This window comes from Acomys minous (assembly GCF_964271855.1).
Source record: "Acomys minous genome assembly, chromosome: 16".
NCBI lineage: Eukaryota > Metazoa > Chordata > Mammalia > Rodentia > Muridae > Acomys > Acomys minous.
In genome coordinates, this window is record NC_140498.1 from 12,225,357 (window position 1) to 12,229,842 (window position 4,486).

Below are 4,486 nucleotides of genomic sequence, written 5' to 3' on the forward strand. Positions count from 1 at the left end.
TGAGGCCACTAACACATTCGGCCCGAGTGAAGGTCGCTAAGGGAAAAGAGAGCCCTTCAGACTGCAGCAGGAATGGAGTACAACTGTGCCTCTGTCCCTACGGCCAGTGACAATCTAGTCACACCTTCTGCCAGTGGGCTGTTCCCTAGCCCACCAAGCAAGGCGCCTCAGCCCTAGTTCTTTTCACCCCTCCCCACCTGGCTAAGTTCTCCTTTTGGATTCCTGTGATGGGACCCATGGTTTGGGTTCCCTCCCCATCAGCTGAGGGGACCCTGCAGAGAGTGAAAACCCAGCGCAGATTGCTTTCATCAGTTTCCAGGAGTCTATTGCCAGGTGGCTGGTTCATTGTCAGCATATTTAAAACCCAGGACAACTTGGAAAAAGCTTCCCAGGCAACCACCAGTCCAATTCCAGGTGCACGCTATGGAGAAAATCTTTTGTAAGGGCCGGGAGGGTGCGCTCTACAGCTAAAAGGCCTAGAACCTAGCGTGGTCTCTGACCGGTAGCATAGAGATCAGCAGACCATAAAGTACACCTGACATCTCCCCTAAGGACGGGTAACAGCCCAGGGAGAAAAAGAGTCTGGGATATTCATTCTGAGGAATTTGGGTCAGGTCTGCCTCTAAAGCAAAAGGTGAGTGAGGCTTGCCTCCACAGATAAAAAAAAGATGGCCAGGTCATTAACAAAAGCCACTTCCATCCTCTGGAGAGAATGCAGGTGTTTGATTTTTATCTCAGCTGAGGAGACAGCCCTATGTAACTAACATTCCTGGTTCTTTTTAGTGTTTTGCTCTGAATGCAAGAACCTGTGTCCCAAACAATGAGCCAGCAGCAACCTCTTACCTCCTCCATCTCTAGGAGTACAACAGAAGTTTCCAGAAGATGAGGTGGAGGGAGAAAGGAAACGTTGGGACAGGGACAGACAACACAGGGGGAGAGGGGGATGTGCACACACCTGTTCTGAAGATTCAGCAATCCTGATGGACTGATTTAAAGCTTCTCTGATTGTGCTGAGTTGGGAATGTGATTGACCCAAAGCCAAATTTTTCCTGGGCTATCTCTAGTCCCCTTAACAGCCATTCACTGGCCACTTCAGTGTCCGACCTAGCATCCTCAAGATCATCTACTCAAGCCGGGTGTGGTGGTGCACGCCTGTAATCCCAGCGCTCAGGAGGCAGAGGCAGGCAGATCATTGTGAGTTCGAGACCAGCCTGGTCTACAAAGTGAGTCTGGAACAGGAAGGACTACACAGAGAAACCCTGTCTCGAAAAAACAAGCAGTCCAGTCCTGGCTGTTCTGGACACCTCCAGATTACAGGTGTGCAAAACTGTGCCCCATCATTTAATGTGGGCAATTAATAAAACAACCCCCCACCCCACACACAAACCAACTTGTCATTGATTTGGACTTAGCATACTTCAGCCTAGCAAGCAAGCCTGTCTTCTTGGCTTTCTCCCCTATTTTTTGTTAAGGCATCTGTCAGTTGATGACAATATATAATTTTAAAAGCTTTTATTAACCCATATTAGTTATAATAATGGGTTTGTCATGACAGTGTTTCTTGTGTTAGCCCTGGCTATCCTGGACTTGCTTTGTAGAGCTGGTGGCCTCGAACTCACAGAGATCCGCCTGCCTCTGCCTCCCTAATGCTAGGAATAAAGACATGCACTTCCCACCCCCACTTCTAGTTTTTTGAAGCTGAGTTTTCTTAGGTTCCTCTTGTGTCACCCTGAGTTCTGCCTCAGTGACCTAGCTAAATTTCTCTCTCTGTAATCCTTTCAGAGAGCTGGGTGTCTAAAGTCCTAAGTGCCTTTTCTGGTGGGCCAGCTCAAGACTGGCTAGATCTAGCTCATTTAAGATGCAGCGAAGCTCTCCCACCTGCAGGATAAAGTGTCTCCTAGCTCCCGACAGGTAATAGTTACCAAGGACCATAGGAGGAATGCAAATTTTCCATGCTCGTGGAAATTTTCCAGAAACCCCCAGAGGAAAAAAAATTGAACATTCCTATTTTATTAGTAGATTTTCCATCTTTCTTTTTTCCCCTAAAGAGTCTTGAGTCAAGCGTGGTGGCCTATACCTTTAATCCCAGCACTCGGGAGGTAGAGGCAGGTGGATCTCTGTGAGTTCAAGGCCAGCCTGGTCTACAAATCGAGTCCAGGACAGCCAAGGCTACACAGAGAAACCCGGCCTCAAAAAACAAAAGCAAAACAAAACAAAAAGAGATAAGAGTCTGCCTATGTAGCCTAGGTGGACAGCTACTAGATAATGTAGCGGCATAGTGCAGGCTAGCCTCCAACTCTCCATCTTCCTGCGTCAGCCTCCCATGTGCTGGGACTGTAGGCATGCACCACGGCACTTGGCTCCCCCCATTTATTTAATCCCCACACCCAAGGCGTGAGAGGTTGGCTTTCAAGTCTGTCGTCTCTCATTCTTGGCAAGAGGAAAAGTCTCCCTCACTTCAAAGCGGTCACTCTTGTCTGACTAGTGGTAATAGAGATGGGGACATTGGTGGGACAAACATGTACCGGTGACAACAGAGCAGGGTTTATAAGCAGAGTGTCATCGCGCGGCTTCACCCAGAACTCCTGACCGAACCCCAGAGCCCCAACGCCTCCACTCCTTCGTTTCAAAGACCACCTTTGCGAGGATGTCCCCACCCTACTCTTTAACACAGTGAGGTGACAATTCCCAGACCCTGTTCAGTGCTCCCGTCTTGAAGCTGCTGCGGCTGCTTTGGATTCTTCCTGTGGCTAAGCGAACCAGAATGCTCATTGCTTGTCCTTCACGTGGCCAGCACTGTGTACAGATGTGTCCTGGGATCCAGATGGTAGCTTCCAACTGCAGACGCCTTGTGGACGCTCAGGGCACCTTTCCTGAATGACCACGAAACGAAGCAGACAGCATCAGTCTTCTCTATGAGGCACCTGGAGCACAGAAAGGTTAGGTAGGCCTGAGATCACCTGACTGGGCCTTGGTGGGCATCACTTAACACCGGTGCTCTGATTCCTGAACCCAGTCTACTAGTCCTCCTTGTGCGGGGCTCGATGAAGAAGAAACAGAAGATAAAAGCGTATTTGGAGCCAATGCCACACAGTGAGAAGAGACCTGCATGCTGAGAGGTGTGAGGTCTGGAGAAGGAACTGAAGGAGAGCTGTGTTTGGGGAAAACAAAAAAGCAAAAAACCAGTCCACCTGAGGCTTATCAGCCATCTCGCCATCTCACCACCTAGCGCCCCTGCGCTTTACCTGCTTGAGGCTAGGCAAGACTATGGTTTTAACAGTAGCCCTTCAGGATGCACAGCTGAGGTAATCTTCAGGCTTGCCTGGGGATCTCTGGTTGCTCTAGGCTGCGCTTCCTGGCTCGTGTTCTTGAAAAGGGACTGGCAAGAAGCTGTAAATCTAGATAAAGGAGGGTGCAAACCTCAAATCCCAGCCCTGGGTGAGCCTTGCTTAGATCAGCGGCACCTGGGGAATAAATAACCCCGTTTACTCAATCACTTGACTCAATACCTATTAGTTGGAAGTAATCATCCCAATTAGAAGAAAACGGAAACACGTAGGCCCACAAGACAAAAGCAGTGTGTGTCGGTGGTGGAGTGTCTCCGTCTGTCACTTCTTTAACGGACCTGACTTCCTTCCACTTATCCTTGAATCAGCACAGTAGCTCCCGGCTAGGCGGAACTTCCTTTGCCTCTTCCCTTTGACAGTCCGGTTCCATTGTCCAGACTTGGAGAGGAAATGGACTCTACTCAGCACAGGGTAGATACAGCAAGAATCGGCTCAGATGCCCTTGTTCTTGGTGGTCCCGCACTCTCCGTGACTCAAGTGGAAGTCTGTCGGGTCTCTCTTAGCAGCGTATCTTTCACTAAGCCAGCAACAAGCTCCCTGATTCACACTCTCAAGACTGGCAACCTTCTCTCTTCGTACTCACCAGGACCGTCCTAGTGCTCAGAGGGACAGAGTGCTACAACCCTCCTTAAACAGAGATCATCTACACGGCGCGAAGGCGCGGGCCGACGCTTCGGCCGTGCACAGTGGATCTCCAGCCGTGCGGATCTGGGTAGCTCTGGAAGCGCCGGCTTTGAAATGGAATTTTGGCTGGAAGGGGTTGGGCCACACGGGCACACACTGGATGCGCGTGGTCAGAGGGAGATTCCCCCCCATACCCGCCCCCCCACCACCACCTCATCTCTCCTCCTCCCAATTCTGGCATTTCGCCAGCGCCGCCAGACCAGCCCTTCCTTGCGCCCACACAAGAGGAGCGGCGCCCCAGGCCGGCCTCCCGGGCTAGTGGCCACCCGAACGGGCTCCCAGCGCCCGGGTCCCGCCCGGTCCCGCGCGCATCCCGAACCAGCCGCGAAGGCTCACAAAGCTAACGCCGGGGCCCCGTGTCCAGGCCGGGCGAGCACGGAGCGGAGCGGGGCGGGGCAGGGCGGGCCGCGCGGGCCGGGGGTGTCGGATGTCACCCCCCGCTTACACCTCGGCCG

General features: G+C 51.9%; 1 long non-coding RNA gene across 1 annotated transcript; it reads right to left on the reverse strand.

Moving 5' to 3' along the window:
• Nucleotides 1-1,550: 1,550 nt before the first annotated feature.
• LOC311586412 lies at nucleotides 1,551-4,102 on the reverse strand. The gene is made up of 2 exons (XR_014775529.1): nucleotides 3,931-4,102; nucleotides 1,551-2,924 (listed from the first exon to the last, which is right to left on the reverse strand). It is a non-coding gene; the product is annotated as an uncharacterized lncRNA (long non-coding RNA).
• Between the last annotated feature and the right edge of the window lie 384 nt (nucleotides 4,103-4,486).